The sequence below is a fragment of the Coenobita brevimanus genome, chromosome 40 (genome assembly GCF_032717465.1).
Source record: "Coenobita brevimanus isolate Jiangsu-jjx chromosome 40, ASM3271746v2, whole genome shotgun sequence".
In the NCBI taxonomy this organism is placed as follows: Eukaryota; Metazoa; Arthropoda; class Malacostraca; order Decapoda; family Coenobitidae; genus Coenobita; species Coenobita brevimanus.
Window position 1 is genome coordinate 19,523,644 of NC_136993.1, and position 10,327 is coordinate 19,533,970.

The following is a 10,327-nucleotide window of genomic DNA, read 5'->3' on the forward strand; positions in this document are numbered from 1 at the left end:
TCTTTCCCTGAGGATTGTATAACCAAACTTGGTCACCATCCTCGAAGCTCATCTCGCTTGCCTTGGCATCATACTTGCATTTCATCACCTCTCCTGAAAGTTTCAGGGCTGCTCACACTTGATGTACCTCAGCCAGCCTTTCCTGAAGTGCTTTGCATAGCCGGTGGTGTCTGGGTAGCTCTTCACCAGGTGTTCTTCCCAATAATAAGTCAACGGGTAAGCATAACTCGTGGCCCAACATCAATTTTGCAGGGGTGTAACCGGTAGACTCATGGGATGCAGACCAATAAGCCATCAACAACGCAGGTGATTTCTGGTCCCATTCTGTTTGTCCCACTATGCAGTACTTGGCCAGTTCTTGTCCCAGGGTCCAGTTGAATTTCTCCACCATCCCATCTGACTGTGGCCTTAGAGGAGTCGGTCCTGGTGTTCTTGACCCGCAATAGCTTGCAGCACTCATGAAACACAGCAGACTCGAAGTTTCTACCATGGTCTGAAAGTAGTTCTTGTGGCATCCCAAAACGACAGAAAAACTGATCAACCAAAGCCTGAGCAACAGTCGCAGCCTCTTGATTGGGGATGGCATAGGCATCTTGCCACTTTGTGAAGTAATCCATGGTGACACATATATACCAGTTTCCTCTTTCAGTGAGTGGCATAGGTCCAGCAATGTCCACAGGAACTTTTTTCATCGGTGCACCCACTTGGTACAGCTGAAGAGGGGCGCAACCACGTTTCTTGGGTCCCTTCCTGGCACAGCAGACATCACAGGCCCGACACCACTCTTCAACATCGATGCATGCCAATCCAGTAGAACCTCTGTTGCAGCCAGCTTAGGGTTCTCTTCACTGCCAGGTGCCCACTAGTGATCTGGTTATGAGACTCATCCAAGATCTTAGACCTCATTTTCTTCAGAACCACCAGTTGTCAATACTTGCTGAGGCCATCGGGTGTCTCCTACTGACGCTCCAGTAGTCCTTTGTTCAAACGAAGAAGGTCCCACTGACTCCAGTAGCTCTTGGTCACAGGGCTTAACCTGGAAACTTCTTCCCAAGTTGGTAGCAGTGTACTCCGCTGCAGCCACTCCAGCACTGGTTGCAAATCTGCTTCCTCTATCTGCATCCTCTCCTATACTGACATCTGGCCCAGAATTTCCATTGTACCACTCTTGAGGCTAGTAGCATGCTGCACTGCCATCTCATACTTCTACTGCTCAAGCTTAGCGTATATTCCTCCGTCAGTTGTTCCTGTTCTTCCTTCATTTCTCTCATGAATGTATCTAGCTGTCCTTGCATCTTCGGTTGTAATACCCTCTGTTGCTCCTCTGATGCCTCTTGAGTTGTTCATATAATTCTTTTTGGTCTTCACCTTGTGCCTCTAGTTGTTCACTCTGTGGCTTCAAATGTACAGTTTGTGCCTGTCATAGTTCTCTTGAGTTCTTTCTGTCCTTCATTCTGAGCCTGTAATTGTTCTTTGAGTTCCTTAGTTTGTGCCTGTAATTGTATTCTGAGTTCTTTAGTTTGTGCCTGTAATAACTTCACATTTGTCACTGGGGACATTTCCTCCTCCTGCCCAGCTCGAGACCTTGTCTGCATACCATCTGCTTCCATGTTGAAGGTTAGTCTCACTGTAGCCCTTAAAAATCCCACTCTTGACACCACTGTTATGTCTCCACCCCACACTACCACAGGCTCCAACAGCAGTTGTACACTACAGGAAGGACATTGCCCAGTGAGTTGTTGTTCCTAGTGGTCAGCCTTTCGCTGTACAGTACACAGGATTAGCTCAGGCGTCAAAAAAAAAAAAAAAAAAAAAAAAAAAAAAAAAACTGTCTTCCTAAGATGAATGTCTTTATTTTCCAAATAATTACACTTAATGCTTGCCAACTTCACTTCACTATTCTCATAAACACTGGAGCTATACAAACTTTACTAACTGCAGTTACACTTAATGCTGGGCAACACTTCACTATTTTCACCGATACCGATGATTTACAAACTTTAGTAACTCTTCACCATTTGCCAATAACACATCACTTTTCACAAGTACCAAATATACAAACTGCACTGCACGGACACTGCACTACACTCAAACTGAACTGAAAACCAACTGAACTTGCTCTAGCCTTTTCTCCATGCTTATATAACCTTCCTTGCTTCTCCAACATTCTGGGATGTGCTGGTCCTGTCCCTGCCTTTAGCAAAAACAGTTACCAATTCAGAGACATCCATAACAAGCCAGAGTTCTCTTACAGTACATAACACTGTAAATTATTTAGCATACAAACTTAAATTACATAATTTAATAAGCAATCACATTAATAAATAATTTTCGAGAAAAAAACATTAAAATGATTGCATAACTCACGAAACAGCTATGCTCACAAACAGCAGGCAAACTGACAACTCTGACTCGTACCAGAGCTACGGTACGGGAAACGTCGAGAAATATCTCAGGTACCTAACTGGCGAATCATGCTTCTTAACAATTATATACTGTATATATATATATATATATATATATATATATATATATATATATATATATATATATAGATAGATAGATAGATAGAGATAGATAGATAGAAATGATGGATAGATAGATACATAGATATCATAGTTTGGATCTAATAATGTAAAGATTTATATAATAATGCACATAGGACATTAAAGTTGTATTTTTTTTAATACCACTGTCTTCAGAACATCTTTATCCCTAATGACCTCTGCATCCAAGAAGAGAAGATTATTATCAAGTTCCAATTCATAAGCAAACTTCATGGATGGGACATTTAGTTGGAGTAGAAATTCATCAGTGGGATTATTATTATTATTTTTAATAACGACAGAGGAAGGAAAAAGATACGAATAAAAATAATAATCTATACACCTGATTACTGGTGTCCTCCATTCATAGGAAAAAATCTGTAACAGTTGGACTTTAGGCAGAAACAACTCTGGGGAATCGAGTTCGAAAGAGTAAAAGATTTCTGATAGGCAGAAGTTCTGCAATGTGGCAGTGTGACAGTCCAGTCCTTAGGTGTACCTGATGCCCATGTAGCACAGGGGAAGGAATGGAGAGGTGCCACAATGGATGCAGCTTCATCTGATCATTTGCCATAAATGTATCTGTAAAATATTGGAAGGGAGGCAAAATTCCTTCTTACCTGTAGGGGAGGTAGTTTATTTGTAATAACAGGGTTATTATGAACTCTAACAGCTTTGTTTTGTTAGGGCAAAAGCATAGAATGTCATCAACGTATTGGAGCTAAACTATGTTTCCATTACAGAGGTCAATAAATTACTCTCAAAGTATTCCATGTAAATATTTGCCAGGACATTGGAGAGGGAATTAGCCAAGGCCATTAAAAAAAAAAAAGTGTCATTACCTTAAAAACAAGAGAAAAAAAATATCTGCACACAACATTAATAATTTAATGGTATTTTCACAGTGAACACCATCAATGTCGCTGCATAAAACAGGTGCTGTAAAAAAAATTCCGTGGAAAAAATATAATAAATTTTATACAATATTGCAATCTGAAAAAGGCATGGAAACCAGGATCACATAGCATAAATATAGTATAAGGAGGGTCTAACAGAGTAGTGACTCATTCCAACACAAAGCACACAATGATCACCACACTGGTAAGGCAGGTTCTGGTACTAGAAAGGTCAAAAAGTTTCGACGAAAGAAATCTAACTGAGTCATGCTAAATTTCTCGCACATGTAAGAACGTAAACATAAACTACGGCCTTTTTAAATGTGATGAATTATTAAAAGAATCTATTGTAAAGCACTGTCTCCCTGAGTAACATTCTTTGTACAGGTTAGTAGGTAGAGTCAGACGAGATGAAGTGAGGTGAGATTATAATATGTCAGATCATGCCAGGTTCCTCTTTGTTCTATGTGTCCCTTCCTGCTGCAGGTGTTTTTGTAAGACCTCCACCCTTATGTCTTTATGTAATTCTGAAAATGTAATGTACGAAACCACTTAACGTCTCCATTTTCTTTTCTCTTGTGGTCAATTTGTCTTAATTTTTCCACGGTTAAGTCTATTTTCTGTACACACACACACACACACACACACACACACACACACACACATCTCTCTCTCTCTCTCTCTCTCTCTCTCTCTCTCTCTCTCTATATATATATATATATATATATATATATATATATATATATATATATATATATATATATATATATATATCTCCTACGTGTCAAGTGGGTTGGTGGAAGGTTAGTGCTCCTCCCTGTAAAACAAATAACTCAGAGTCAAATGGCCACCCCGTACGGGATTATGGCGTCTGGCAATATATATATATATATATATATATATATATATATATATATATATATGTTTATATATATATATATATATATATATATATATATATATATATATATATATATATATATATATATATATATATATACACACACACGAGTATATACTCGTCTCTCTTTCTCTCTCTCTTTATAAATAGTGTGTGTGTGTATGTGTGTGTGTGTGTATTTATATATATATATATATATATATATATATATATTCATTCATTCATTGCCAGACGCCATGTATCCCAAACGGGGTGGCCAATGGCTTAGAGTTAATTGTTTTACAGGAAGGGGCACTAATCCTTCACCAACCCCACTTCACATGTAGGTATGCCAACAGCATCTGGTGTTCCCAAGCGGTCACCAATCCAAGTACTAACCAGACCCAACGTTGCTTAACTTCGCTGATCGGACGGGAAGCGGTGTACTCAACATATATATATATATATATATATATATATATATATATATATATATATATATATATATATATATATATATGCAACTAATTAAAAAAAGAAACAAGAAGCCTCTGACAAGGACTGACCTAACGATGACGGCCCAGGACCGGACAAAGGACTTGGTAATGGCTACATGGAATGTAAGAGAAGCGAATGATGAGGAGAAAGAGAGAGAGAGATTGTCCAGGTGCTTGAGGGTGAGAAAGTGGATGTATGTGGATTAACTGAAACAAAATGGAGAGGAGAAAGTGTGAGAGAATAGGAGTATGGATGAGGTATATGTGCAGGAGTAGGTGAGAATGAGAGGACAAAAGAAGGTGTATGTATAGTTGTGAGTAAAAGATGGAAGAAGAGCATAAGAGAGTATGGATCAGTTGGGTCAAGGATTGTGTGGGTTAAGTTGAAAGTTGGAATACAAATGTGGGCGATTGTGTGTGTGTATGTGCCAACCCAAGATCGTGCTAGCAGAGTGAGAGAAGAGTTCTGGACAAATGTGGAAGTGTACCTGGAAAAGTTTGGAAGGAATGAGAGAGTGTTTTTGATCGGTGATATGAATGGTAAAGTAGGGAATGTGAAGGTGGATGGAATAGTTGGTGAGTGGGGTGTGCCTGCTGAGATACATGAGAATGGCAGTGCGTTTGTGGATATTTGTGCTGAGAGGGGGTTTGTGATAGCCAATACCCTCTTCAGGCATAAAATGATCCACAGGTATACATGGCAAGTGATGAGAAGGGTGGGTGGTGAACTGAATGAAAGGAAGGCAATGATTGATTATGTGTGTGTGGATGAAAGGATGCAAAGATGTGTAATGGATGCAAGAGCTTATAGAGGTTGTGGGAGTGGACTTTCTGACCACTAGTTGGTGGTGGCCAGAATTAGGATCCAAGTAAGATGGAGGAATACAAGAAGGAAAAGACGAAAGGAAGAAGTAGTTGCAAGGAGAGTGGAAAGGTTACATGAGGATGAGAAAAAGGCAGAGTATAAGAGAGAAGTGGAGGAACGATTGGGCAAATATGAAATGGAGCAGATGGGGGACGTGGAAGGTGTGTGCAGGATATTTACGGAAGAAATATGTGCAGCATGTGGTGTGGTGTGTGGGAGGAAGAGAAGATGGAGGGGGGTGCAAGGAACAGCGTGGTGGACTAAAGAGGTGAGACAGGCTGTGGCACAAAAGAAGAAAGCATACAATGAATGGATGAGAAATAGGGGCGTGGAAGAAGTTGAGAGGCGGAAGAGAGAGTTATATGTAGAAAGAGAGAGTTGAAAAGATTAGTAAGAGAGGGTAAGAAGAGAGTGGATGAGGAATTTGGAAGGAATTTGAGTGTAAAGTGGAGAGACTGTAAGAAAATGTTCTGGAAAGAGGTGAAGAGAGTAAGACAGGGTGGAAGTAAGGTTAACAGGGGAGTGAAAGATAAAAATGGTAGATTACTAGTGGAGGATGAAGAAAAAGTGAGCAGATGGAGAGAACACTTTAAGGAATTGTTGAACATAGAGGATGAAAGTAATGCGAGTATAAGTGGCTGGGGAATGGCTGGGAGAAGGAGGGAGGTGAGAAGACAGGAAGAAATCAGTAGGATAGAAGTTGTGGAAGCAATGAAGAAAGTTAAATTGGGGAAAGCCCCAGGAATTGATGGAGTGTGTGGTGAAATGCTGAAGCATGGGGGAGAGATAGTAGTAGAATGGATGTGGAAGTTGTGCAGATTGGCCTGGGAGGAAGGTAGAGTCCCGGAGAATTGGAAGTCGGGTATAATTATGCCCTTGTACAAAGGAAAAGGGAAAAAGGAAGCGTGTGGTAATCATAGGGGCATTTGTCGTCTTAGTATAACGGGAAAAGTATACGGTAGGATACTTACTGACAGAGTTACAGAAAGAACAGAGGAATTAGTTGGAGAAGAACAGGGAGGCTTTAGGAAGGGAAGAGGTTGTGGAGATCAGATATTCATTCTTAGATCTTTAGTGGAAAAGTTTCTAGAGAAGGGAAAGAAGTTGTATGGGGCTTTCATGGATATGGAGGAAGCATATGACAGGGTGGATAGACAAGGATTGTGGAAAGTATTAAGAATATATGGAGTAGACGGGAAGTTGTTGAATGCTGTGAAGAGTATGTATGATGGTGCTAAAGCTGCAGTGCGTGTGGATGATGAACTAAGTGAATTTTTCTCTTTGAAGGTTGGGTTGAAACAGGGATGTGTTATGTCTCCATTGTTGTTCAATCTGTACATGGATGAGGTAATAAAAGAGGTACAAGGTAGGGTAGTGGATGTTGGATTGGCCCTGGTGAGAAAGGATAGTGTTTGGAAACTCCCTGTACTGTTGATTGCAGATGATACTGTGTTGTTGAGTGAAGGCAAAGGGGAGCTGCAAGGCTTGGTGGATGAGTTTGGGAGAGTGTGTAAGAAACGGAATCTAAAGGTGAATGTAGGGAAGAGTAAAGTGCTGGTCTTTGAGAGAGGTGAAGTCAGTGAATGTATAGCGAGGTTGGATGGTGAGGAATTGGAAAATGTGAGTACGTTTAAGTACTTGGGTGGTGTGATGAGTAAGGATGGAGGTTTGGAGGATGAAGTGCTTGAAAGGGTACAGCAGGGAAGAAAGGTTGCTGGTTCTTTGAAAGCAGTGATAAGAAACAGGGAAGTGAGCATGGAAGTGAAAAAGTTACTACATGACAGTATTGTGATACCAACTCTAACGTATGGAAGTGAAGCTTGGACGTTGTTGGAAGGACACAAGTCAAGAATGCGAGCAGTGGAAATGAGTTATTTAAGAGGAGCCTGTGGAGTCACATGGAGAGACAGGCTGACGGATGAGGATATAAAGGAGCATTGTGGTGTGGATGTGGATGTGATAGGATGCGTTATGAGGAACACACTGAGGTGGTTTGGCCATGTGGAGAGAATGGAGGGTGAGAAACTGACGAAGAGAGTGTATGTGAGTGAGATAGAGGGGGGAAGAGGGAGGGGGAGGCCGAGGATGAGATGAAGGAATGGGGTGGAGAAGTATATGAGAGAGGGGGGTGTGAGTTGGGAGCAGGTCAGTGAAATGGCGGGGGACAGGGCGACGTGGAGGCGATTTGTTTGTGGCCATCCCAAACGAGAGTGAAGCATCTGACAATATATATATATATATATATATATATATATATATATATATATATATATATGGCCGTTGAGTACACCGCTTCCCATCCGATCAGCGAAGTTAAGCAACGTTGGGTCTGGTTAGTACTTGGATGGGTGACCGCCTGGGAACACCAGATGCTGTTGGCATCCCTACATGTCAAGTGGGGTTGGTGGAGGGTTAGTGCCCCTCCCTGTAAAACAATTAACTCTAAGCCCTTGGCCACCCCGCTGGGATACATGGCGTCTGGCAATGAATGAATGAATATATATATATATATAATTATACATATATATATATATATATACATATATATATATATATATATATATATATACATATATATATATATATATATATATATATATATATATATATATACAGTATAGAGCCTCTGTGGTACAGTGGTAGAGTGTGCGTTTCGTACACGGGTGAGCCAGGGTGAGCACCCCGCCAGGGTAATAAACTTTGGGAGTGTTCACTCGCCCACGTACTGCATTGGCGGACACCAGGGGTGCTGTGGTTTAACCAATGTTGCTTACTATAAAGTGAGCTTGCACCCAGTCGGCTTGCGCGGGCCGATTACACTTGTTTCACGGACTACACACACATCCAACGCCACTCCAACACTACAATTACACTTACAAGCACTTCTCACCCTACATACAATCTCTATCAGACAGCCTAAGCCACTTGGTACAGATACATTGGCTGTATCGTCCCGACTTCAGTCGGGTTAGGCCGGTCCTGCAGTGGACACTCAAACGGATGATGAGATGAGATGATATATATATATATATATATATATATACATACACAAGAGTATATACTCGTATCTATCTATCTATCTACCTATTTCTCCATCTATGTATCTATCTATCCATCTATATACGATAGACAAATAGATAGAAAAGATACATATAGATATGTAGATAAATGGACAGATATGCAAACGTTGTTTTCATGCTCTTCTGATTCATTTTATCACTCCATCAGAGGCGAAGGAAACCACAGAGGGGGACAACAGACGGTGTTGAGGCCAGCGACACTGGGAAGGTGTTGGCTCTAAACACTGACCACATGCAGGGAGCCTTCTACATCTTGGCCCTGAGTTACCTTTTCGCCATCCTGATCTTTCTTGCGGAGCTGATTGTGAGGTGCAGGAAACGCCAGAACAGAAATTAAGTGGAACTAAATTACAGAGACCTGAAAAACTTTCTATAAAAAACAGATGGGACGTAAATGAAAAAAAAAAAAAAAATCTACTCTCCTCTGTCCTCGTTATGTAAGCTGGCATCTCCGAATCCAGTGTATTACAACAATGAACAGAATACCGAAAAGTACAGTACGTTTTATTTACCTTTAACCTATTTTCTTGTGAGCTGAAATTGGAGTAAGTGATTCAATTCCTTCTCATTATCTGGATTTACAACCATACAACCAGAAACCCCCGTATTCTATGGAAGTGCGTAGGGTAACAGAGATATTGAAAAGTAATAGCCCAGGAGGAATAAACTAAAAAAAAAAAAAAAAAAAAAGTAATATTCATTCATCATCCAATCCTGTGTTGCCCCATGAGGAGCGTAGGGGCCCGAGGCTAGGCAAGTTGGCCCTGACATTTAAGAGGAGAGTGTCCAGCCTCAGTCATTCCTGAGTTGCATTACGTGAGCAATAAACAGCAACCATCCCTTGGATATAAACCTGCACAGGCTCAATCCAATTGGAGCGTCTTTATTACCAATTAAACAACGAGGCGCCACAATATATGGTTACCACTCAGCGTAGTACATGGTTTCCTGGTGTTTGGGAATGCATTTGGCTTGCCACTCAGTGTTGTGTCACCCTTAGACAGAAGGGAGAGGAAAGAATGAAGGAAAGAAAGAACAGGAAGAAGGGAGAGAAGGAAGGAGAGGAAAGGTCAGTCACCTGAGAGCAGCACTACATCGAGTGAGTGGAAGGTGCGTCCCCCCACCTACCATTAAAAGAAAAAATAACAATAACAAGCTGAACATTATGGTATGATTAACGAATGTGTGACAAAAAAAGATAAATTTTACCACGTTGAGTACACCGCTTCCCGTCCGATCAACGAAGTTAAGCAACGTTGGGTCTGGTTAGTACTTGGATGGATGACCGCCTGGGAACACCAGATGCTGTTGGCATAACGTTCTCCCTATGTGTCAAGTGGGGTTGGTGGAGGATTAGTGCCCCTCCCTGTAAAACAATTAACGCTAAGCCCTTGGCCACCCCGTTTGGGATACATGGCATCTGGCTATGAATGAATGAAAAAATCTTCATTTTGATTACTCCAGAATTCAAGTGTCTACCAAATATAGGGGTATCCTGTAAGTACAAGGAGTCTAGATCGATATTTTAAACATAAGCACACAGGGTTTCGAGCATAATCGGTT

At 41.0% G+C, this 10,327-nt stretch overlaps 2 pseudogenes; both read left to right on the forward strand.

Moving 5' to 3' along the window:
* The first annotated feature begins 7,945 nt into the window (after window positions 1-7,945).
* Window positions 7,946-8,065, forward strand: LOC145397321 (5S ribosomal RNA; annotated as a pseudogene).
* A 1,896-nt stretch (window positions 8,066-9,961) lies between these two features.
* On the forward strand, window positions 9,962-10,078 carry LOC145397319 (5S ribosomal RNA; annotated as a pseudogene).
* Window positions 10,079-10,327: the final 249 nt, after the last annotated feature.